The 26,996-nt window shown below is 50.2% G+C and overlaps 1 pseudogene; it reads right to left on the bottom strand.

Moving 5' to 3' along the window:
- Positions 1 to 305: 305 nt before the first annotated feature.
- LOC135532531 (protein PALS2-like) lies at positions 306 to 25,717 on the bottom strand (annotated as a pseudogene).
- Between the last annotated feature and the right edge of the window lie 1,279 nt (positions 25,718 to 26,996).

Raw genomic sequence — 26,996 nt, 5'->3', positions numbered from 1 at the left:
GTACGGACCCAACTGGGAGACCGTCCGCTGACGATACGATGGAATTAAAAGTAGACTCCTCGAGATGGCGTTGCAACGAAGATATAGAGATGAGTGAGATACAGTCACACAAAGCATGTGCACGGGCAGCGCTTCACGCTGCTACAACGTGGTAGCTACAGGACCAAAACAGCGGAGTAGTTTAACCTCGCGCTTCACGCTGCTACAACGTGGTAGCTACAGGACCAAAACAGCGGAGTAGTTTAACCTCGCGCTTCACGCTGCTACAACGTGGTAGCTACAGGACCGAAACAGCGGAGTAGCTCGCGCTTCACGCTGCTACAACGTGGTAGCTACAGGACCAAAACAGCGGAGTAGTTTAACCTCGCGCTTCACGCTGCTACAACGTGGTAGCTACAGGACCGAAACAGCGGAGTAGTTTAACCTCGCGCTTCACGCTGCTACAACGTGGTAGCTACAGGACCAAAACAGCAGAGTAGTTTAACTTCGCGCTTCACGCTGCTACAACGTGGTAGCTACAGGACCAAAACAGCGGAGTAGTTTAACCTCGCGCTTCAACGCTCCCTAGTTGTGGAGGAAATGGATCCACTACGTGTTAACTTTGTGCACGCAACGACATCTCACTGAGTCGACCTTTAATGAAACCATTCACAATCTCGTAACACAGAAAGCGGCGTAACAAGGGGAGGGGATTATATTAGCCTACATTATAGTCTCATCCAAGAAACAGCAACAAAGACCTTTATATCACAGATGTGGTGTGATATTACCACCTCTCTCTCAGCCCTTAGTCTGCCTTAAAGAGAGAACATGGCTGTTATTCTACATGGAGTGTTCAGAGATGATGTGAGACAGGTTGTGCATCCCAAATGGCACCATATTCTCTATGTTGTGCACTACTTTTGACCAGGGCTGATAAGGCTCCGGTGAAAGTAGTGCACTATATAAGGAATAGGGTGCCATTTGGGACACAAGAGGCCAGGAGATGAAGTATTTATTGTATGCAATGTAAACTGCGAAGAGTTTTAACACACTGAGGTATCGTCACAAAGCAAGCCCTCCTCACATCTCCTTTCAGAATAAATACGCTTGTATTATTGTTCTAAACATTGAGAAATATTGTAGTAGTTGTGAGCAACCAACAGTGATAAAATAAAACATTAAATATTTTAAAAATATCCTCAACTCCATGATTTTGTTTCTCGTTCCATATCCATATGAACAGAAAGGTAGTCAAGTTAAAGTTAGAAAACTGTTCAATAAATAAAGTTCTTCTTGTGTAATGTGAACATTGGTTCTATTCCGAATGGCTCCCTACTCCCTAGGTAGTGCTGGTCAGAAGTAGTGCACTACATAGGGAATAGGGTGCTATTTGGGACGTATCCAGAGAGTTGCATAGTGTACAGATGGGGCCTGTGGTGCAGAGCAGACTGAGCCTGGAGGGGCTAGGCAGGGTGGGCTATTTGAGGCTAGGCAGGGTGGGGCTAGGTGAGGCTAGGCAGAGTGGGGCTAGGTGGGGTGGGGCTGGGCAGAGTGGAGCTAGGTGAGGCTAGGCAGGGTGGGGCTAGGTGAGGCTAGGCAGGGTGGGGCTAGGTGAGGCTAGGCAGGGTGGGGCTAGGTGAGGCTAGGCGGGGTGAGGCTAGGCAGGGTGGTGCTAGGCAGGGTGGTGCTAGGCTCCACTGGGGCTGCATGGTAAAGTCCCATACAAACATAAGTCTCAATGGGTCCTTAGCTCTCACATCCCTGTAGGGGTCAATTCCATTTCAATTCGGTCAATTTAGGAAGTTCACTGACATTCCACTTTTCCTCAATGGGAAAAATGTGGAATTGTAGTTCATCTACTTCCTGAAATTCCAGAATTAAAATTGACCCCAACCGTGATGGTTAGGGACAACCTCTTCCAAGTCTCCATTTGCTCCTGGGCCCAGCAGCAGGCGGCGTGTCCTCCAGCCCAGTAGGGAGCAGCCTAACCAGGCAGGGCAGCAGGTGAGGACAGTGTCTCTCAGTACACCCAGCTGACAGGGACCCACTGGGGCTCAGAACACAGCTGCTCCACGGCCGCCTGCAGCTGCTCAAAGGCCTTGTCCAGGTTGTCATTAACGATGGTCAGGTCAAAGTAGTGGCTGTAGGCCCGGCGGATCCTGGCGCTCTCATCCACCGTCTTCTTCAGATCTGTCTCCTGAGAGAGGGAGGGGGAGAGAATGGGGAGAGAGTGGAGAGGGAGAGAGTGGAGGGGAAGAGGGAGCGGGAGAGAGTGGAGGGGAAGAGAGAGTGGAGGGGGAGAGAGTGGAAGGGGAGAGGGAGCGGGAGAGAATGGGGAGAGAGTGGAGGGGAGAATGGGGAGAGAGTGGAGGGGGAGAGAGAGCAGAAGAGAATGGGGAGAGAGTGGAGGGGGAGCAGAAGAGAATGGGGAGAGTGGAGAGTGGAGGGGGAGAGGGAGTGGAAGGGGAGAGGGAGCAGAAGCAGAAGAGAGAATGGGGGAGAGTGGAGGGGGAGTGGAGTGGGGGGAGAGAGAGTGGAGGGGGAGAGAGAGAGAAGAGAATGGGGGAGAGTGGGGAAGAGAATGGGGAGAGAGTGGAGAGGGAGAGAGAGTGGAGGGGGAGAGAGTGGAGGGGAGGGGAGCAGAAGAGAATGGGGAGAGAGTGGAGGGGGAGAGAGAGTGGAAGGGGAAGAGAGAGTGGAGGGGGAGAGAGAGCAGAAGAGAATGGGGAGAGAGTGGAGGGGGAGCAGAAGAGAATGGGGAGAGTGGAGAGGGAGAGAGAGTGGAGGGGAAGAGAGAGTGGAGGGGAAGAGAGAGCAGAAGAGAATGGGGAGAGAGTGGAGGGGGAGCAGAAGAGAATGGGGGAGAGTGGAGGGGAGCAGAAGAGAGTGGAGGGGAGAGAGAGTGGAGGGGAAGAGAGAGTGGAAGGGGGAGAGGGAGCAGAGAGAATGGGGAAGAGAGAGTGGAGGGGAGAGAGTGAGTGGAGGGGAGTGGAGGGGGAAGAGAATGGGGAGAGAGTGGAGGGGGAGAGATGGGGAGAGAATGGGGAGAGAGTGGAGGGGAGAGAGAGAGGGAGGGGGAGAGGGAGTGGAAGAGAATGGGGGAGAGAGTGGAGGGGAGAGAGAGTGGAGGGGAGAGAGGGAGGGGAGAGAGTGGAGGGGAGAGAGAGTGGAGGGGAGAGAGAGAGGGAGGGGGAGTGGAGGGAGAGAGAGTGGGGGAGAGAGTGGAGAGGGAGAGAGAAGAGAATGGGGAGAGAGTGGAGGGGGAGAGAGAGTGGAGGGGGAGAGGGAGCAGAAGAGAATGGGGAGAGAGTGGAGGGGGAGGAGAGTGGAAGGGGAGTGGAGCGGGAGAGAGTGGAGGGAGAGAGAGTGGAGAGAGAGTGGAGGGGGGAGAGAGTGGAGGGGGAGAGAGAGTGGAAGGGGAGAGGGAGCAGAAGAGAATGGGGAGAGAGTGGAGGGGGAGAGAGAGTGGAGGGGAGAGGGAGCAGAAGAGAATGGGGAGAGAGTGGAGGGGAGAGAGAGTGGAGGGGGAGAGAGTGGAGGAAGAGAAGAGAATGGGGAGGAGTGGAGAAGAGAATGGGGGAGAGAGGGAGGAGTGGAGGGGGAGGGAGCAGAAGAGAATGGGGGAGAGAGTGGAGGGGAGAGAGAGTGGAGGGGAGAGGGGGAGGGGAGAGTGGAGCAGAAGAGAATGGGGAGAGAGTGGAGGGGGAGAGAGAGTGGAAGGGGGAGAGGGAGCAGAAGAGAATGGGGAGAGAGTGGAGGGGGAGAGAGAGTGGAGGGAGAGGGGAGAGGGGAGAGAGTGGAGGGGAGAGAGTGGAGGGAGGAGAGAGTGGAGGGGGGAGGAGGGAGAGAGAGTGGAGGGGAGAGAGTGGAGGGGAGAGAGAGTGGGAGGGGAGAGGGAGCAGAAGAGAATGGGGAGAGAGAGGTGGAGGGGGAGAGAGAGTGGAGGGGGAGAGGGGGAGCAGAAGAGAATGGGGAGAGAGTGGAGGGGGAGAGAGAGTGGAAGGGGAGAGGGAGCAGAAGAGAAGAGTGGAGTGGGGGGAGAGAGTGGGAGGGGAGGGGAGAGAAGAGAATGGAGAGTGGAGGGGGGGGAGAGAGTGGAAGGGGAGAGGGAGCAGAAGAGAATGGGGAGAGAGTGGAGGGGGGAGAGAGTGGAGGGGAGAGAGGGAGAGAAGGGGAGAGAGTGGAGGGGAGAGAGTGGGAGGGAGCAGAAGAGAATGGGGAGAGAGTGGAGGGGGAGAGAGAGTGGAAGGGGAGAGGGAGCGGGAGAGAGTGGAGGGGAAGAGAATGGGGGAGAGTGGAGGAGAGAGTGGAAGGGGAGAGGGAGCAGAAGAGAATGGGGAGAGAGTGGAGGGGAGAGAGAGTGGAGGGGAGAGGGAGGAAGAGAATGGGGAGAGAGTGGAGGGGGAGAGAGAGTGGAAGGGGAGAGGGAGCAGAAGAGAATGGGGAGAGAGTGGAGGGGGAGAGAGTGGAGAGTGGAGGGAAGGGGAGAGGGAGCAGAAGAGAATGGGGAGAGAGTGGAGGGGGAGAGAGAGTGGAAGGGGAGAGGGAGCAGAAGAGAATGGGGAGAGAGTGGAGGGGGAGAGAGAGTGGAGGGGGAGAGGGAGCAGAAGAGAATGGGGAGAGAGTGGAGGGGGGGAGAGAGTGGAGAGAGGGAGAGGGAGCAGAAGAGAATGGGGAGAGAGTGGAGGGGGTGGAGAGAGTGGAGGGGGAGAGGGAGCAGAAGAGAATGGGGAGAGAGTGGAGGGGGAGCAGAAGAGAATGGGGAGAGAGTGGAGGGGGAGAGAGAGTGGAGGGGGAGAGGGAGCAGAAGAGAATGGGGAGAGAGTGGAGGGGGAGAGAGAGTGGAAGGGGAGAGGGAGCAGAAGAGAATGGGGAGAGAGTGGAGGGGGAAGAGTGGAAGTGGAGGGAGCAGAAGAGAATGGGGAGAGAGTGGAGGGGAAGAGAGTGGAGGGGGAGAGAGAGTAGAGGGGGAGAGAGAGTAGAGGGGGAGAGGGAGCAGAAGAGAATGGGGAGAGAGTGGAGGGGGAGAGAGAGAGGTTTCCATCAGTCATTATCTTCTGAAGAACTACAACACTCAGAATTGTGCACAGATCCACCAACACCCAGAGACTGACCGTGAGCAGTTTGGTGGTGAGTCCAGCGTCCACCACGGCTTTGTGCATAGCTCTTAGTGTGTCCAGTTGTGGAGCAGCAACAAACACCACAAACGGCATGAACTCTGCCGTCTTCAACTGCTTCAGCGCCTGACAACACACACACACAACCCATCAACACACACACGACCCATCAACACACACACGACCCATCAACACACACACGACCCATCAAGAAATACACACACGACCCATCAACACACACACGACCCATCAAGAAACACACACACGACCCATCAATACACACACACACACGACCCATCAATACACACACACACACGACCCATCAACACACACACACACACGACCCATCAAGAAACACACACACGACCCATCAAGAAACACACACACGACCCATCAAGAAACACACACACGACCCATCAGGCTTATTCAGGTTTTGCTTAAGACCCATGCAGCTGTCTTTATCTCAATATCAAATTATTTCTGGGTAACAAATTAGGTCCCTTGCTGTCATTATTTTCAATCAAAATAGGCAAAAAGAAACAAAAAATAGCTTCTTAACAAAAGCAATTTCTCAAAGAATTTAGCCAAGACTGTCTGGGAGTGGTCTGAATGGGGAGGGGAAACTGAGAACTAGCTGTTATTGGCAGAGAGGTTTGGAACTCTCTTTCTTATTGGTCTGTTAACTAATTTCCCACATGGTGATGTCACCAGGCAGACCAAAACTCAATCCCACAAAAACAAGCTGAAATTTCAGGCAGTCTTTTCAATCAGCTCTTACACTAAAAGGCATGATCATAATGTTCACATTACAGTATTATTCCAACCTAAGTGCGGTAATATAAGGACACAGGAAAAATTGACGGAACTGTACCTTTAAAATGAATAGATCCTGACTGAGTGAAATGTGTGTGTCAGACCTACCTGTGGGTTAACGTCCAGTATGCAGGTACGTCCTGCGTCCACCACCTCATGGATGGAGTTCATCTTGGTTCCGTAGAGGTTTCCATCGTACTCTCCATGCTCCAGGTAGCGACGGGCCTTAATGTCTGTCTCCATCTGGGACCGAGACACAAAGCAGTACGACTGGCCGTCTCTCTCCTCCTCCCGAGCAGGCCGAGACGTGACTGGAGGGAGGTGAGGAAATGGTGGGAGGTAAGGAGGAGGGCGAGGAGAGAGTGAGAGGTGGGGTAAGGAGATTGAGGGAGGTATTGCAGGAGGAGTGAGGAGAGAAAGAGGGGGGTGAGGAGAGAAAGAGGGGGGTGAAGAGAGAAAAGGGGTGAGGAAAGAGGGGTGTGAGGAGAGAAAGAGGGGTGTGAGGAGAGAAAGAGGGGGGTGAGAAATTTTCATTCATCCATAGGAGACTGAAGTTTGTCTTTTGCTGTACCCCTGATACACACACACACTATGGTGGTTCCATAGAGCAGGGGGTTGATATACACACACAGGGGGGACTGGGACTCACAGGGGACGGTGGTTCCATAGAGCAGGGGGTTGATATACACACACAGGGGGGACTGGGACTCACAGGGGACGGTGGTTCCATAGAACAGGGGGTTGATATACACACACAGGGGGGACTGGGACTCACAAGGGACAGTGGTTCCATAGAGCAGGGGGTTGATATACACACACAGGGGGGACTGGGACTCACAGGGGACGGTGGTTCCATAGAACAGGGGGTTGATATACACACACAGGGGGGACTGGGACTCACAAGGGACAGTGGTTCCATAGAGCAGGGGGTTGATATACACACACAGGGGGACTGGGACTCACAGGGGACGGTGGTTCCATAGAGCAGGGGGTTGATATACACACACAGGGGGACTGGGACTCACAGGGGACGGTGGTTCCATAGAGCAGGGGGTTGATATACACACACAGGGGGGACTGGGACTCACAGGGGACGGTGGTTCCATAGAGCAGGGGGTTGATATACACACACAGGGGGGACTGGGACTCACAGGGGACGGTGGTTCCATAGAACAGGGGGTTGATATACACACACAGGGGGGACTGGGACTCACAGGGGACAGTGGTTCCATAGAGCAGGGGGTTGATATACACACACAGGGGGGACTGGGACTCACAAGGGACAGTGGTTCCATAGAGCAGGGGGTTGATATACACACACAGGGGGACTGGGACTCACAGGGGACAGTGGTTCCATAGAGCAGGGGGTTGATATACACACACAGGGGGGACTGGGACTCACAAGGGACAGTGGTTCCATAGAGCAGGGGGTTGACATACACACACAGGGGGGACTGGGACTCACAGGGGACAGTGGTTCCATAGAGCAGGGGGTTGATATACACACACAGGGGGGACTGGGACTCACAGGGGACGGTGGTTCCATAGAGCAGGGGGTTGATATACACACACAGGGGGGACTGGGACTCACAGGGGACAGTGGTTCCATAGAGCAGGGGGTTGACATACACACACAGGGGGACTGGGACTCACAGGGGACGGTGGTTCCATAGAGCAGGGGGTTGATATACACACACAGGGGGACTGGGACTCACAGGGGACGGTGGTTCCATAGAGCAGGGGGTTGATATACACACACAGGGGGACTGGGACTCACAGGGGACGGTGGTTCCATAGAGCAGGGGGTTGATATACACACACAGGGGGGACTGGGACTCACAGGGGACGGTGGTTCCATAGAGCAGGGGGTTGATGATGATCAGTCTGTTCTTCAGGCTGCGCCGGCCCACTCCCTGAGCACCAATCAGAACCAAGGTCTTCCTCTGGAATGGAGGCATCTTGGCCACCTCTTCGTAGATCTGCAGCTCGTGGCGGTCAAACTCTGGTCGTCACGACAACAGACACACTACCACCATCAGCTTAGTTTGCTCAGTAATAAAACTAACACATTACTAATGAACAAAAATATAAAACACAATTTCAACGATTTTACTGAGTTAGTTAACAACTGTCAACTGCAATAAATTCATTAGACCCTAATTTATGGATTTCACATGACTGAGCAGGGGCACAGCCATGGTTCAGCATAGAGCCACCCACTGGGGAGTCAGAATGAGTTTTCCCCCCACAAAAAGGGCTTTAGTACAGACGGCAATAATCCTCAGTTTCGTCAGTTGTCCGGGTGGCTGGTCTCAGACGATCCTGCAGGTGAAGAAGCCGGATGTGGAGGTCCTGGGACGGTGTGGTTACACGAGGGCCGCGGTGGTGAGGCCGGTTCAACGTACTGATAAATTCTCTAAAACGACGTTGAAGGTGGCTTATGGTAGAAACATGTACATTCAATTCTCTGGTGGACAGTCCTGCAGTTAGAATGCAAAATGCACACTCCCTCTAAACTGGAGACATCTGTGGCATTGTGTTGTGTGACAAAACCGCACATTTTAGAATGGTCTTTTGCCCCCAGCACAAGGTGCACCTGTGTACTGATCATACTATTTAATCAGCTTCTTGATATGCCACAACTATCAGGATTATGGATTATCTTGGCAAGGGAGAAATGCTCACTAACAGGGGATGTAAACAAATTGGTGAAAAACATTTGAGAGAAATAAGCTTTTTGTGTGTATGGAACATTTCTGAGATCTTTTCTTTCAGCTCATGAAACCAACATTTTACACATTGAGTAGTTTATTTGTGTTCAGTATTATATACAGTCATTTATACCACAGTTATATACACTGAGTGTACAAAACATTAAAGAACACCTTCCTACTATTGAGTTGCTTCCCCGTCATCTACACGGATTAACGTGGATTTAACAAGGGACACCTGGTCAGTATATCTCATGGAAAGAGCAGGTGTTCCTAATGTTTTGTACACTCGGTGTAGAGCCCACAATAGATGGAAAATGAACCTACTGTACACATACGTATTAGTTAGGCTGTACTGTAGTACACTTTTATATCAGTGAAATATTAAATGAATGTCTGCCAATAATGAGATAGAGGTATAATCCAGCTGCTCTTTGCTTCGATATGCATTAGGAGACGGCTCTGGCCAACAACATGTTACTGATAGCAACACCCACTACTGTTACCAGTATAACAACGTCCACAGGGTGAACTGAAGCCCTTTAGAGCAGGATCAGAGAGGTCTAATGGCTGGATCAGAGAGGTCTAATGGCTGGATCAGAGAGTTCTAATGGCTGGATCAGAGAGATCTAATGGCTGGATCAGAGAGATCTAATGGCTGGATCAGAGAGATCTAATGGCTGGATCAGAGAGGTCTAATGGCTGGATCAGAGAGGTCTAATGGCTGGATCAGAGAGGTCTAATGGCTGGATCAGAGAGGTCTAATGGCTGGATCAGAGAGTTCTAATGGCTGGATCAGAGAGTTCTAATGGCTGGATCAGAGAGTTCTAATGGCTGGATCAGAGAGTTCTAATGGCTGGATCAGAGAGTTCTAATGGCTGGATCAGAGAGTTCTAATGGCTGGATCAGAGAGATCTAATGGCTGGATCAGAGAGGTCTAATGGCTGCTGAACTCACCTGCATTCTTGGACATCAGGTACATCATCTTCTTCTTCTTCTTCTTTCCTGTTAGTGTCCCACAGAGAACACCTGGGAGGAACAAAACACATTCAAAGGTCACTGAACCACAAGAGGGCACCAGAGTAAACATATTTCCTAAGCACGTCTGAGTTGTGGACACAAGTAGAGGGGAAGTAGACAGGAAGTAGTGTGTGTGTGTGTGTGTGTGTGGGGGGGGGGGGTTATTCATTAGAGTGTGGATTCAGCCTATACTTTCATGGCAGTTTGATGCCAAATGTGATAATTTGAGAAATAAACTGTGATGGGTATAGAGGCTGTGTGTATTTAGTACACTACTTTTCACTATATAGGGTAAAGGGATCCATTTGGGACACAAACAGGTGGGAAGAAGATATGATTTTGGGGTAGATGTCAGTAATTTGTTGAGTATAGTGTGTTACAATTCCATTTCACCTTAGTTGAACCAGGCAGTGTTCTGAGTTATATAGGCGGGTGTAAAGAAGTCTAACTACGTAATAATAATTACATTTGAAGCACTTTTCAAAACACCCAATGTCACTTTACATAGTCAGAAATGTACCTGATCCATTCCATTCTCTCCTCACAAAGGCCTTCCTCTTCTCCTCTAAGAACTGACTGGGGATCAGTCCTGTGGCTCCTCCCACAATGTTGACTGCCTGGGGGACAGGATGTGAGGTCAGAGACATGCTACTTCCTGTTTCTCTTGCTCTACTCTTAAGGATCAGTTATTGTTTTGTAAATTGAAGTCAGAAATGGAATACTAGCCCCTATTCCATTAGGGTAGGACAGCTGGAAGCAATGTGATTAAATGTAGCGGAAAAAACGATATTCCAGTACAGTTAAATAGTTAACACACACACATGGATGCAGCAGTCTAAGGCACTGCATCTCAGTGCAAGAGGCATCACTACAGTCCCTGGTTTGAATCCAGGCTGTATCACATCCAGCCGTGATTGGGAGTCCCACACAATTGTCCCAGCGTTGTCCGGGTTTGGCCGGGGTAGGCGGTCATTGTAAATAAGAATTTGTTATTAACTGATTTCCCCAGTTAAATAAAAGGTTATACACACCACACTGACCAAAAAGTTATTTTGTTGGCATTTACGCATGTCCCCATTAACAGTTTAGGTCTTTGCGTGTCAAAAAAGTTACACGTCAAATAAAAACTATTTGACGTGTCATATAAGCTTGTTGATCAATCAGGATATGACTACACGTCACATAAATCTAACTCGTTCATTCATTTTTTAAATGTAATTATTACACTATCAATCGTATTTCATGTGTCACAACGACTCATCGATACGTATGCTATGATGCTGGTAGTGTTGCTAGCTAACTCATAGATGCAAACAATGTTCTTCCTCAAAAACACATCATCTGTTTCAGAAGCTATAGTTACTTGGCTAACTATATAGCTAGGTGTCATCATCTAAAATAACCCTAATTTATAAGACAGTTCTTATTTGATTAATGGTGGTTGGACCCATCTATGTGAAGCTAGACACAATAAGGATTAGCCAAAATAGTGGACTTTGCGGTTAGCCTTCAAAATAAAAGTATGCCATTGACAGTGATGCAAATGAATACAAATAGTATAATTATGGCAGTTTAATTGATCAAGCTAAATGAGGTTGGAATGTTATAAAAATCATCAAAAGACAATTTGTTAATTTGACAAAAGCGTTTGAATCTACACTGGATGTAATAGGGTAGCCTAGTGGTTAGAGCGTTGGACTAGTAACCGAAAGTTTGCAAGTTCGAATCCCTGAGCTGACAAGGTACAAATCTGTCATTCTGCCCCTGAACAGGCAGTTAACTCACTGCTCCTAGGCAGTCATTGAAAACAAGAATTTGTTCTTAACTGACTTGCCTAGTTAAATAAAGGTAAAATAAAAAATAAATAAAATACGTTAAAATTGCATTGTGGGCATACTTATTTCACTGACAGCCTTACCAATGGATTGTGGATCAATGACGGTGTATCAGTCTCCTCAGTGACACCCAGAGAACATTAGCGTTGTAGCTCTCATTGCGGGACTCTGAAACAACTGTGAATTGAGCCACATGTATTGTCAACCTATACTGTGTGGATGTTTTAGAGTCTGATAACTGAGGAGGACACTGGGAAAAAATATATTGGGTATTGAGTAGACTGATACCCCATTTCATTGATCCCCAATCCTTAGGTAAAGCTGTACAGTGCAATATGAATGTCAGTACACACAATAGGCTGACTGTGGAGATGATTTCACACAGTCACAGTCCCGCGATAAGAGCTACAAGGCTAATATTTGCGTAAACTCTTCACAACTTCACAGTTGTGTTCTGTGGGTGTCACCGAGTAAACGGATACCCCATTTCATTGCTCCACATTCCAATTTTGTTTAGCATTATCTAGTCTAATTATGGCATGATTCCACCAATTGTAACCTTGTGCATCACTTTCAAAGAGGTACTTTTATTTTGAAGGCAAACCGCAAATTCCTCTATTGTGCCTAATCCTTATTGCGGCTAGCTTCACAACAAATAACCCGGTCCCGTTGAGACTCACTAGCCAGCTGCTTATAATATAGCTATGGGAAACAAGGTTAAGTCGCTGGCTAGCTACTTATCTTCATGAACTGAAGTTCAATTTCAATAGGGGAACAACAAGAGACTACTTAGCTTATACTTAATCACAAGGATTCCTAAATCATTGCTAAGAATAGTGAAAATGACTGCAGTTTCTACTGGTCATTGTTTTCAGGCTGGTTGTATTGGTGCTAGCTAGGTACCAAGCTAAAGCTAGCTACCCCAGAAGTTGCGGTTGAACAAATTATGCTTTATTCCCAACGTGGTATTGTAAACACATCGTGGCCGGTGTTTGCAGACTTTTTTTGTACAGCTTTGACAGTGCTACTGATAGTAGTAGTGGTGCTTGGCTTGTAAAATCAGAACCTTGTACAGCTTTGAGTGCTACTGATAGTAGTGGTGGTGCTTGGCTTGTAAAATCAGAACCTTGTACAGCTTTGACAGTGCTACTGATAGTAGTGGTGGTGCTTGGCTTGTAAACTCAGAAGCTTGTACAGCTTTGACAGTGCTACTGATAGTAGTGGTGGTGCTTGGCTTGTAAACTCAGAAGCTTGTACAGCTTTGACAGTGCTACTGATAGTAGTGGTGGTGCTTGGCTTGTAAACTCAGAACCTTGTACAGCTTTGACAGTGCTACTGATAGTAGTGGTGGTGCTTGGCTTGTAAACTCAGAACCTTGTACAGCTTTGAGTGCTACTGATAGTAGTGGTGGTGGTGCTTGGCTTGTAAACTCAGAACCTTGTGCAGCTTTGACAGTGCTACTGATAGTAGTGGTGGTGGTGCTTGGCTTGTAAACTCAGAACCTTGTGCAGCTTTGACAGTGCTACTGATAGTAGTGGTGGTGGTGCTTGGCTTGTAAACTCAGAACCCACAACATTCTACAATAGAACGCTGTTATTTTACATGGCAAATTAAAAGCTTATTTAACGCGTCAAATAGTGTTATTGTCAAACAGTGTTATTGTCAAATAGTGTTATTGTCAAACAGTGTTATTGTCAAACAGTGTTATTGTCAAACAGTGTTATTGTCAAAGTGTTGTTTGACACCCAAAGACCCAAACGGTGTTCCATAGCATGTGGTGAAGCTATTACTGTGTAACTCCGGCAGGGCAACATCTGAACAACAGCACACTTGGTAGTGTGTACCGCTGCTCGACCAGTCGGCGAAAGCCAACATCACCCCCGACAGAGAACGGTTGATTGTCAAGGGCAATGAATTCCATTATCTTGCCACTAATGGATTTCACCTTTGAGTTGTCTCGCTGAAATGTTCTTCCTCTTTCAAATGACTGCTGGACTTGTTGACTGCTCGATCCACAAAGCAGACATTGTGGGCTTGGTTAGGAATGCTGTGTTGCACGTGTAGCGCTACATTTTACGTGGCGTCATTACCTCATGTACCTACGTTATATAGATATGCACGGCAGCTTTGACACCGGTTTTTAACGTTGCTGTTAAACTAGACATCGGGCCGATACCGATGTTGGCATTTTTTTTTTAGCTAATATCGCCCGATTCCGATATATCGTGCATCCCTAATTAAAAGTTCCACTTAGCGAATCAAAAGAAGGCAAGATGGAGCACGGACCTATTACCATATTGCTTCCACTGTATCTCTCCATCCAGTTGTTTCAGATCAAGTGCCTAGGGGTGGATGTGGGAAAGTCATTCAACCCTGAGTCTATGGGAACGTTCCTCTGAAAGTAGTAGCAGAGCCATATTTGAGCAGTAAGGCATGAGGACCTGTGGATTATGGATGAATAACACACAGCTAAGGGCTGTTCTGTGGTCAGCAGTACCTACCTGCCACCAGTTAGGGTCCTCTCTGTTGACAATGTGCAAAACGTCTCCTTTAGAGAAGGCCAGGCCAGCCTCCTTACAGGGGATCAGCTTGTCTGTGGCTGGGCTGTAGTTAAAGTGGGCTTTCAGATGCACCTAGAAAACAAGGTCTGTGTTACCATAGTTACAGCTTCAGGTAGAAAAAAGGAAATAGGAGGGGTGTTTAACAACAACAATACAGGACCGTATCTCTCCAGGAACAGGGTTGGAGAGCCCCGTCCTACGGGACCGTATCTCTCCAGGAACAGGGTTGGAGAGCCCCGCCCTACGGGGCCGTATCTCTCCAGGAACAGGGTTGGAGAGCCCCGTCCTACGGGACCGTATCTCTCCAGGAACAGGGTTGGAGAGCCCCGCCCTACGGGACCGTATCTCTCCAGGAACAGGGTTGGAGAGCCCCGCCCTACGGGACCGTATCTCTCCAGGAACAGGGTTGGAGAGCCCCGTCCTACGGGACCGTATCTCTCCAGGAACAGGGTTGGAGAGCCCCGTCCTACGGGACCGTATCTCTCCAGGAACAGGGTTGGAGAGCCCCGTCCTACGGGACCGTATCTCTCCAGGAACAGGGTTGGAGAGCCCCGTCCTACGGGACCGTATCTCTCCAGGAACAGGGTTGGAGAGCCCCGTCCTACGGGACCGTATCTCTCTCTTCCGGTTCCGGGTTGGAGCGAGCGGTCGCATCTACACTTCGGTCCGCAGGTAGTATAACTTTTCATTACATTTTCATTACATTTCATTATAGTACAACGGTTTGATTTGTCTAATCTTAGCAATTTCTTCTTAGCTAGCTACATAGCCGTCTTTGTATCAAAGATAATTGCGTAATTATCGTATTTCGTCGTCCTAACGTAGTCTACACTGCTATCTGCCCAGCAGCTAGCTAACGAATACCAGCACTGTAGAAACTATTCACTCACCTGAACGACTCGATTAGTGTAGTGTTAGCTAGCTACATAGTTGTCTTTGCTGTCTTCGTATCCAAGATAATTGTGTAGTTTAGAGTGTGTAGACTTAGAGTGATTATCTTAATTTACCGAGGTTAGCTAGCCAGCTATTTGTCGTCCTTAACGTAGGAGATACTGCTAGCTAGCTAGCCAACAGCTAGCCAACGCCTACTGAATAGAACGTCAACAACCCGGTCAACATTCCGCTTCGCTCCACAGGTAGTATCACATTTTCATTTCACTTCATTACAGTACAACGGTTTGATTTGTTTGATCGTAGCTAGCTAGCTACATAGCCGTCTTTGTATCTAAGACAATTGTGTAGTCTAGAGCGATTTTCTAGGTTAGCTAGCCAGCTATTGTCGTTCTTTTAACGTAACGTAACGTAATCAACACTGCTAGCTAGCCAGCTAGCCCCGAATAGCAGCACTGTAGAAACTATTACACTCGACGGAACGACTTGATTAGTGTAGTGTCAACAACGCAGCCACTGCCAGCTAGCCTACAAAGTCAACAACGCAGCCACTACCAGCTAGCCTACTCCAGCAGTACTGTATCATTTCAATCATTTTAGTCAATAAGATTCTTGCTACGTAAGCTTAACTTTCTGAACATTCGAGACGTGTAGTCCACTTGTCATTCCAATCTCCTTTGCATTAGCGTAGCCTCTTCTGTAGCCTGTCAACTATGTGTCTATCCATCCCTGTTCTCTCCTCTCTGCACAGACCATACAAACGCTCCACACCGCGTGGCCGCGGCCACCCTAATCTGGTGGTCCCAGCGCGCACGACCCACGTGGAGTTCCAGGTCTCCGGTAGCCTCTGGAACTGCCGATCTGCGGCCAACAAGGCAGAGTTCATCTCAGCCTATGCCTCCCTCCAGTCCCTCGACTTCTTGGCACTGACGGAAACATGGATCACCACAGATAACACTGCTACTCCTACTGCTCTCTCTTCGTCTGCCCACGTGTTCTCGCACACCCCGAGAGCTTCTGGTCAGCGGGGTGGTGGCACCGGGATCCTCATCTCTCCCAAGTGGTCATTCTCTCTTTCTCCCCTTACCCATCTGTCTATCGCCTCCTTTGAATTCCATGCTGTCACAGTTACCAGCCTTTTCAAGCTTAACATCCTTATCATTTATCGCCCTCCAGGTTCCCTCGGAGAGTTCATCAATGAGCTTGATGCCTTGATAAGCTCCTTTCCTGAGGACGGCTCACCTCTCACAGTCCTGGGCGACTTTAACCTCCCCACGTCTACCTTTGACTCATTCCTCTCTGCCTCCTTCTTTCCACTCCTCTCCTCTTTTGACCTCACCCTCTCACCTTCCCCCCCTACTCACAAGGCAGGCAATACGCTCGACCTCATCTTTACTAGATGCTGTTCTTCCACTAACCTCATTGCAACTCCCCTCCAAGTCTCCGACCACTACCTTGTATCCTTTTCCCTCTCGCTCTCATCCAACACTTCCCACACTGCCCCTACTCGGATGGTATCGCGCCGTCCCAACCTTCGCTCTCTCTCCCCCGCTACTCTCTCCTCTTCCATCCTATCATCTCTTCCCTCTGCTCAAACCTTCTCCAACCTATCTCCTGATTCTGCCTCCTCAACCCTCCTCTCTTCATCCTTTGACTCTCTATGTCCCCTATCCTCCAGGCCGGCTAGGTCCTCCCCTCCCGCTCCGTGGCTCGACGACTCATTGCGAGCTCACAGAACAGGGCTCCGGGCAGCCGAGCGGAAATGGAGGAAAACTCGCCTCCCTGCGGACCTGGCATCCTTTCACTCCCTCCTCTCTACATTTTCCTCCTCTGTCTCTGCTGCTAAAGCCACTTTCTACCACTCTAAATTCCAAGCATCTGCCTCTAACCCTAGGAAGCTCTTTGCCACCTTCTCCTCCCTCCTGAATCCTCCTCCCCCCCCCCCTCCTCCCTCTCTGCAGATGACTTCGTCAACCATTTTGAAAAGAAGGTCGACGACATCCGATCCTCGTTTGCTAAGTCAAACGACACCGCTGGTTCTGCTCACACTGCCCTACCCTGTGCTCTGACCTCTTTCTCCCCTCTCTCTCCAGATGAAATCTCGCTTCTTGTGACGGCCGGCCGCCCAACAACCTGCCCGCTTGACCCTATCCCCTCCTCTCTTCTCCAGACCATTTCCGGAGACCTTCTCCCTTACCTCACCTCGCTCATCAACTCATCCCTGACCGCTGGCTACGTCCCTTCCGTCTTCAAGAGAGCGAGAGTTGCACCCCTTCTGAAAAAACCTACACTCGATCCCTCCGATGTCAACAACTACAGACCAGTATCCCTTCTTTCTTTTCTCTCTTGAACGTGCCGTCCTTGGCCAGCTCTCCCGCTATCTCTCTCAGAATGACCTTCTTGATCCAAATCAGTCAGGTTTCAAGACTAGTCATTCAACTGAGACTGCTCTTCTCTGTATCACGGAGGCGCTCCGCACTGCTAAAGCTAACTCTCTCTCCTCTGCTCTCATCCTTCTAGACCTATCGGCTGCCTTCGATACTGTGAACCATCAGATCCTCCTCTCCACCCTCTCCGAGTTGGGCATCTCCGGCGCGGCCCACGCTTGGATTGCGTCCTACCTGACAGGTCGCTCCTACCAGGTGGCGTGGCGAGAATCTGTCTCCTCGCCACGCGCTCTCACCACTGGTGTCCCCCAGGACTCTGTTCTAGGCCCTCTCCTATTCTCGCTATACACCAAGTCACTTGGCTCTGTCATAACCTCACATGGTCTCTCCTATCATTGCTATGCAGACGACACACAATTAATCTTCTCCTTTCCCCCTTCTGATGACCAGGTGGCGAATCGCATCTCTGCATGTCTGGCAGACATATCAGTGTGGATGACGGATCACCACCTCAAGCTGAACCTCGGCAAGACGGAACTGCTCTTCCTCCCGGGGAAGGACTGCCCGTTCCATGATCTCGCCATCACGGTTGACAACTCCATTGTGTCATCCTCCCAGAGCGCTAAGAACCTTGGCGTGATCCTGGACAACACCCTGTCGTTCTCAACTAACATCAAGGCGGTGGCCCGTTCCTGTAGGTTCATGCTCTACAACATCCGCAGAGTACGACCCTGCCTCACACAGGAAGCGGCGCAGGTCCTAATCCAGGCACTTGTCATCTCCCATCTGGATTACTGCAACTCGCTGTTGGCTGGGCTACCTGCCTGTGCCATTAAACCCCTACAACTCATCCAGAACGCCGCAGCCCGTCTGGTGTTCAACCTTCCCAAGTTCTCCCACGTCACCCCGCTCCTCCGCTCTCTCCACTGGCTTCCAGTTGAAGCTCGCATCCGCTACAAGACCATGGTGCTTGCCTACGGAGCTGTGAGGGGAACGGCACCGCAGTACCTCCAGGCTCTGATCAGGCCCTACACCCAAACAAGGGCACTGCGTTCATCCACCTCTGGCCTGCTCGCCTCCCTACCACTGAGGAAGTACAGTTCCCGCTCAGCCCAGTCAAAACTGTTCGCTGCTCTGGCCCCCCAATGGTGGAACAAACTCCCTCACGACGCCAGGACAGCGGAGTCAATCACCACCTTCCGGAGACACCTGAAACCCCACCTCTTTAAGGAATACCTAGGATAGGATAAAGTAATCCTTCTCACCCCCCCCCCCCTTAAATGATTTAGATGCACTATTGTAAAGTGGCTGTTCCACTAGATGTCATAAGGTGAATTCACCAATTTGTAAGTCGCTCTGGATAAGAGCATCTGCCAAATGACTTAAATGTAAATGGAACAGGGTTGGAGAGCCCCGTCCTACGGGACCGTATCTCTCCAGGAACAGGGTTGGAGAGCACTGCCCTACTGGACCGTATCTCTCCAGGAACAGGGTTGGAGAGCCCCGCCCTACGGGACCGTATCTCTCCAGGAACAGGGATGGAGAGCCCCGTCCTACGGGACCGTATCTCTCCAGGAACAGGGTTGGAGAGCCCCGTCCTACGGGGCCGTATCTCTCCAGGAACAGGGTTGGAGAGCCCCGTCCTACGGGGCCGTATCTCTCCAGGAACAGGGTTGGAGAGCCCCGTCCTACGGGGCCGTATCTCTCCAGGAACAGGGTTGGAGAGCCCCGTCCTACGGGGCCGTATCTCTCCAGGAACAGGGTTGGAGAGCCCCGCCCTACGGGACCGTATCTCTCCAGGAACAGGGTTGGAGAGCCCCGCCCTACGGGACCGTATCTCTCCAGGAACAGGGTTGGAGAGCCCCGCCCTACAGGACCGTATCTCTCTAGGAACAGGGTTGGAGAGCCCTGTCCTATATAAGGCCCCAGATCAGCTGTCCTTTCCTTTAATCCTCTTCATGCCCCAGATAGGCTTTCCTTCTCTTTCATACACTCCCTCCCTCCCTCTCCTCTCCCCTCCCTCCCTCCCCCTCCCTCCCTCTCCTTCCCCCTCCCTCCCCCTCTCCCCCTCTCCCCTCCCTCTCTCCCCCCTCTCCCCTCCCTCTCCCCTCCCTCCCTCCCCCTCCCTCCCTCTCTCTCCCCCCCCTCCCTCTCCTCAGTGCCCCAGTTATCCCATGAAGTGTATTAATAGGACCAGTGTGTCCCAGGCAGGGTAACAGTTCCAGCTGCGTGCCCTGTCATTCTGGGTTAGGACCAGGTCAACCCCGTCTCCCCCTCCCCCTCCCTCCCCCCCCCTCTCCTCAGTGCCCCAGTTATCCCATGAAGTGTATTAATAGGACCAGTGTGTCCCAGGCAGGGTAACAGTTCCAGCTGCGTGCCCTGTCATTCTGGGTTAGGACCAGGTCAACCCCGTCTCCCCCTCCCTCCCTCCAGCCCTCCTCCTAATATCTACCAGTATCATTATTACAGCCCCTCTGACCTAGTGGGGAACCAGCCCTCCTCCTAATATCTAACAGTATCATTATTACAGCCCCTCTGACCTAGTGGGGAACCAGCCCTCCTCCTAATATCTACCAGTATCATTATTACAGCCCCTCTGACCTAGTGGGGAACCAGCCCTCCTCCTAATATCTACCAGTATCATTATTACAGCCCCTCTGACCTAGTGGGGAACCAGCCCTCCTCCTAATATCTAACAGTATCATTATTACAGCCTCTCTGACCTAGTGGGGAACCAGCCCTCCTCCTAATATCTAACAGTGTCATTATTACAGCCCCTCTGACCTAGTGGGGAACCAGCCCTCCTCCTAATATCTAACAGTATCATTATTACAGCCCCTCTGACCTAGTGGGGAACCAGCCCTCCTCCTAATATCTACCAGTGTCATTATTACAGCCTCTCTGACCTAGTGGGGAACCAGCCCTCCTCCTAATATCTAACAGTATCATTATTACAGCCCCTCTGACCTAGTGGGGAACCAGCCCTCCTCCTAATATCTAACAGTATCATTATTACAGCCCCTCTGACCTAGTGGGGAACCAGCCCTCCTCCTAATATCTAACAGTATCATTATTACAGCCTCTCTGACCTAGTGGGGAACCAGCCCTCCTCCTAATATCTAACAGTATCATTATTACAGCCCCTCTGACCTAGTGGGGAACCAGCCCTCCTCCTAATATCTAACAGTATCATTATTACAGCCCCTCTGACCTAGTGGGGTACCAGCCCTCCTCCTAATATCTACCAGTGTCATTATTACAGCCCCTCTGACCTAGTGGGGAACCAGCCCTCCTCCTAATATCTACCAGTGTCATTATTACAGCCCCTCTGACCTAGTGGGGAACCAGCCCTCCTCCTAATATCTACCAGTATCATTATTACAGCCTCTCTGACCTAGTGGGGAACCAGCCCTCCTAATATCTACCAGTATCATTATTACAGCCCCTCTGACCTAGTGGGGAACCAGCCCTCCTCCTAATATCTACCAGTATCATTATTACAGCCCCTCTGACCTAGTGGGGAACCAGCCCTCCTCCTAATATCTACCAGTATCATTATTACAGCCCCTCTGACCTAGTGGGGAACCAGCCCTCCTCCTAATATCTACCAGTATCATTATTACAGCCCCTCTGACCTAGTGGGGAACCAGCCCTCCTCCTAATATCTACCAGTATCATTATTACAGCCCCTCTGACCTAGTGGGGAACCAGCCCTCCTCCTAATATCTAACAGTATCATTATTACAGCCCCTCTGACCTAGTGGGGAACCAGCCCTCCTCCTAATATCTAACAGTATCATTATTACAGCCCCTCTGACCTAGTGGGGAACCAGCCCTCCTCCTAATATCTACCAGTATCATTATTACAGCCCCTCTGACCTAGTGGGGAACCAGCCCTCCTCCTAATATCTACCAGTATCATTATTACAGCCCCTCTGACCTAGTGGGGAACCAGCCCTCCTCCTAATATCTAACAATATCATTATTACAGCCCCTCTGACCTAGTGGGGAACCAGCCCTCCTCCTAATATCTACCAGTATCATTATTACAGCCCCTCTGACCTAGTGGGGAACCAGCCCTCCTCCTAATATCTACCAGTATCATTATTACAGCCCCTCTGACCTAGTGGGGTACCAGCCCTCCTCCTAATATCTACCAGTGTCATTATTACAGCCTCTCTGACCTAGTGGGGAACCAGCCCTCCTCCTAATATCTACCAGTATCATTATTACAGCCCCTCTGACCTAGTGGGGAACCAGCCCTCCTCCTAATATCTACCAGTATCATTATTACAGCCCCTCTGACCTAGTGGGGAACCAGCCCTCCTCCTAATATCTACCAGTATCATTATTACAGCCCCTCTGACCTAGTGGGGAACCAGCCCTCCTCCTAATATCTACCAGTATCATTATTACAGCCTCTCTGACCTAGTGGGGAACCAGCCCTCCTCCTAATATCTAACAGTATCATTATTACAGCCCCTCTGACCTAGTGGGGAACCAGCCCTCCTCCTAATATCTACCAGTATCATTATTACAGCCCCTCTGACCTAGTGGGGAACCAGCCCTCCTCCTAATATCTACCAGTATCATTATTACAGCCCCTCTGACCTAGTGGGGAACCAGCCCTCCTCCTAATATCTACCAGTATCATTATTACAGCCCCTCTGACCTAGTGGGGAACCAGCCCTCCTCCTAATATCTAACAATATCATTATTACAGCCCCTCTGACCTAGTGGGGAACCAGCCCTCCTCCTAATATCTACCAGTATCATTATTACAGCCCCTCTGACCTAGTGGGGAACCAGCCCTCCTCCTAATATCTACCAGTATCATTATTACAGCCTCTCTGACCTAGTGGGGAACCAGCCCTCCTCCTAATATCTAACAGTATCATTATTACAGCCCCTCTGACCTAGTGGGGAACCAGCCCTCCTCCTAATATCTACCAGTGTCATTATTACAGCCCCTCTGACCTAGTGGGGAACCAGCCCTCCTCCTAATATCTACCAGTATCATTATTACAGCCCCTCTGACCTAGTGGGGAACCAGCCCTCCTCCTAATATCTACCAGTATCATTATTACAGCCCCTCTGACCTAGTGGGGAACCAGCCCTCCTCCTAATATCTAACAGTATCATTATTACAGCCTCTCTGACCTAGTGGGGAACCAGCCCTCCTCCTAATATCTACCAGTATCATTATTACAGCCCCTCTGACCTAGTGGGGAACCAGCCCTCCTCCTAATATCTACCAGTATCATTATTACAGCCCCTCTGACCTAGTGGGGAACCAGCCCTCCTTCTAATATCTAACAATATCATTATTACAGCCCCTCTGACCTAGTGGGGAACCAGCCCTCCTCCTAATATCTACCAGTATCATTATTACAGCCCCTCTGACCTAGTGGGGAACCAGCCCTCCTCCTAATATCTACCAGTATCATTATTACAGCCCCTCTGACCTAGTGGGGAACCAGCCCTCCTCCTAATATCTACCAGTATCATTATTACAGCCCCTCTGACCTAGTGGGGAACCAGCCCTCCTCCTAATATCTACCAGTATCATTATTACAGCCTCTCTGACCTAGTGGGGAACCAGCCCTCCTCCTAATATCTACCAGTATCACTATTACAGCCCCTCTGACCTAGTGGGGAACCAGCCCTCCTCCTAATATCTACCAGTATCATTATTACAGCCCCTCTGACCTAGTGGGGAACCAGCCGTCCTCCTAATATCTACCAGTATCATTATTACAGCCCCTCTGACCTAGTGGGGAACCAGCCCTCCTCCTAATATCTAACAGTATCATTATTACAGCCTCTCTGACCTAGTGGGGAACCAGCCCTCCTCCTAATATCTACCAGTATCATTATTACAGCCTCTCTGACCTAGTGGGAACCAGCCCTCCTCCTAATATCTACCAGTATCATTATTACAGCCCCTCTGACCTAGTGGGGAACCAGCCCTCCTCCTAATATCTACCAGTATCACTATTACAGCCCCTCTGACCTAGTGGGGAACCAGCCCTCCTCCTAATATCTACCAGTATCATTATTACAGCCCCTCTGACCTAGTGGGGAACCAGCCGTCCTCCTAATATCTACCAGTATCATTATTACAGCCCCTCTGACCTAGTGGGGAACCAGCCCTCCTCCTAATATCTAACAGTATCATTATTACAGCCTCTCTGACCTAGTGGGGAACCAGCCCTCCTCCTAATATCTACCAGTATCATTATTACAGCCCCTCTGACCTAGTGGGGAACCAGCCCTCCTCCTAATATCTAACAGTATCATTATTACAGCCTCTCTGACCTAGTGGGGAACCAGCCCTCCTCCTAATATCTACCAGTATCATTATTACAGCCCCTCTGACCTAGTGGGGAACCAGCCCTCCTCCTAATATCTACCAGTATCATTATTACAGCCTCTCTGACCTAGTGGGGAACCAGCCCTCCTCCTAATATCTACCAGTATCATTATTACAGCCTCTCTGACCTAGTGGGGAACCAGCCCTCCTCCTAATATCTACCAGTATCATTATTACAGCCCCTCTGACCTAGTGGGGAACCAGCCCTCCTCCTAATATCTAACAGTATCATTATTACAGCCCCTCTGACCTAATGGGGAACCAGCCCTCCTCCTAATATCTAACAGTATCATTATTACAGCCTCTCTGACCTAGTGGGGAACCAGCCCTCCTCCTAATATCTAACAGTATCATTATTACAGCCCCTCTGACCTAGTGGGGAACCAGCCCTCCTCCTAATATCTACCAGTATCATTATTACAGCCCCTCTGACCTAGTGGGGAACCAGCCCTCCTCCTAATATCTAACAGTATCATTATTACAGCCCCTCTGACCTAATGGGGAACCAGCCCTCCTCCTAATATCTAACAGTATCATTATTACAGCCTCTCTGACCTAGTGGGGAACCAGCCCTCCTCCTAATATCTAACAGTATCATTATTACAGCCCCTCTGACCTAGTGGGGAACCAGCCCTCCTCCTAATATCTACCAGTATCATTATTACAGCCTCTCTGACCTAATGGGGAACCAGCCCTCCTCCTAATATCTAACAGTATCATTATTACAGCCCCTCTGACCTAGTGGGGTACCAGCCCTCCTCCTAATATCTACCAGTATCATTATTACAGCCCCTCTGACCTAGTGGGGAACCAGCCCTCCTCCTAATATCTACCAGTATCATTATTACAGCCCCTCTGACCTAGTGGGGTACCAGCCCTCCTCCTAATATCTAACAGTATCATTATTACAGCCTCTCTGACCTAATGGGGAACCAGCCCTCCTCCTAATATCTACCAGTATCATTATTACAGCCCCTCTGACCTAGTGGGGAACCAGCCCTCCTCCTAATATCTACCAGTATCATTATTACAGCCTCTCTGACCTAGTGGGGAACCAGCCCTCCTCCTGAAGAGCTACTTGTTGGGGCAGGCTTTTGGTCCAGCCCTGCTTTAACACACCTGACTCTACTAATTGGCTGAATCACCTCAATGAACTGAATCAAGTGTGTTGCTGCAAAAACTTTACATTCCCAATGTCCCTCCAAAAGGAGGATGTTAGCCACCCGTGTTGTTGTCATTAGGATGTGAATGGAAGCTAACAAACTGAGGGACCTACCTGAAATCTGGCCAATAACAAACTGAATCTGGACAACAAGAAACATTTTTGTTTTCTGTTGCAAAACATTTTGCTACGGTTCACTAATAAATATGACCCTGTTCTCACCTGTGGGGGTGCTGGAGTGTCGCGGTAGCCGGGCAGGATCTTGAGGGTGACGCCCCCCTGGCAGTCCCTCAGCAGCTCCAGCAGCTCCTTGGGATCGCTGCCCACCTCGCGCCCGTTCACCTCCCTGATCACGCGTCGCCCGCGTGCAGCATGCCCTGCCGGTCGATCATACTGCCGTGCAGGATCCTGGCGATCACCAGCTCCCCGCGTTCCACCCTGAACGTCACGCCCTGAGGAGGAGAAGAGAGGGGGATTGAGAGAATGGAGAGAGAGGTTAATGCATGAGAAGGGATTGAAATATTCCATGTATCTAACCTGCTAACTACAAACTATGAACAGTCATCCAGATCTCGCAGATTGATTGGTAATGTCTGAGACGACGTCCCTAAATGGTACCCTGTTCCCTACATAGTGCACCACTATTGACCGGAGCACGGCTAAAAGTAGTGCACTATATAAGGAATAAGGTGTCATTTGGGACTCAGTCATTAACTCACCAGTGGTTCGCCAGCCTTCTTCTGAATGCCAATTATCCTGACGGCGTCGGCGGGCATGAGAGGGACGGTCGCCATGGCATTACTGTTCACCTCCGACGGCATCTCATAACATTTAGCTGCCACCTTGTCATGGGCCTCAATCAGAGACTGGAGAGAGAGAGAGAGAGAGAGAGACAGTTAGCTGCCACCTTGTCATGGGCCTCAATCAGAGACTGGAAAGAAGAGAGAGCGACTGGAAGAGAGAGAGAGAGAGCGACTGGAAGAGAGAGAGAGAGAGCGACTGGAAGAGAGAGAGAGAGAGCGACTGGAAGAAAGAGGGACTGGAGGAGAGAGGGACTGGAGGAGAGAGGGACTGGAGGAGAGAGGGACTGGAGGAGAGAGGGACTGGAGGAGAGAGGGACTGGAGGAGAGAGGGACTGGAGGAGAGAGGGACTAGAGGAGAGAGGGACTAGAGGAGAGAGGGACTAGAGGAGAGAGGGACTAGAGGAGAGAGGGACTAGAGGAGAGAGGGAGAGACATGATTATTGAAGAGTGATTGTATTATTCCAGTAGAACACTAAGCCAACGAGGAAAAAAACATCACCACACAGAAAGGAAACCGTGTAAAACAGTTGGATTCGTAACCTCACTCCCCAGCTGAACACGTCTCCACTCACGCTATAAAAAAATGAAAACAATGGCTCACATTTCTATAGAGCCGTTCTGCTAGAGCTGTTCTGCTAAGTGTGTGGTCATGTTTGTTTGTGAGGCAGAGGATCCCTGGTTGCAGCCCGGTAAGGGACAAGGACGTGACACTGTTAATCAAGTTACAACATCCCAACACACACCAACATATCACACAGACCTGTCTCCACACCCTCCTCCTCCACATATCACACAGACCTGTCTCCACACCCTCCTCCTCCACATATCTCACACACCTGTCTCCACACCCTCCTCCTCCACATATCACACAGAGCTGTCTCCACACCCTCCTCCTCCACATATCACACAGACCTGTCTCCACACCCTCCTCCTCCACATATCACACAGACCTGTCTCCACACCCTCCTCCTCCACATATCACACAGACCTGTCTCCACACCCTCCTCCTCCACATATCACACAGACCTGTCTCCACACCCTCCTCCTCCACATATCACACAGACCTGTCTCCACACCCTCCTCCTCAATATATCACACAGACCTGTCTCCACACCCTCCTCCTCCACATATCACACAGACCTGTCTCCACACCCTCCTCCTCCACATATCACACAGACCTGTCTCCACACCCTCCTCCTCCACATATCACACAGACCTGTCTCCACAACCACCTCCTCCACATATCACACAGACCTGTCTCCACACCCTCCTCCTCAACATATCACACAGAGCTGTCTCCACACCCTCCTCCTCCACATATCACACAGAGCTGTCTCCACA

This window comes from Oncorhynchus masou, unplaced genomic scaffold (genome assembly GCF_036934945.1).
Source record: "Oncorhynchus masou masou isolate Uvic2021 unplaced genomic scaffold, UVic_Omas_1.1 unplaced_scaffold_1899, whole genome shotgun sequence".
Classification (NCBI taxonomy): Eukaryota; Metazoa; Chordata; class Actinopteri; order Salmoniformes; family Salmonidae; genus Oncorhynchus; species Oncorhynchus masou.
Note: the sequence above shows the minus strand (reverse complement) of the source record. Positions and strands in the feature narration are given on the sequence as shown.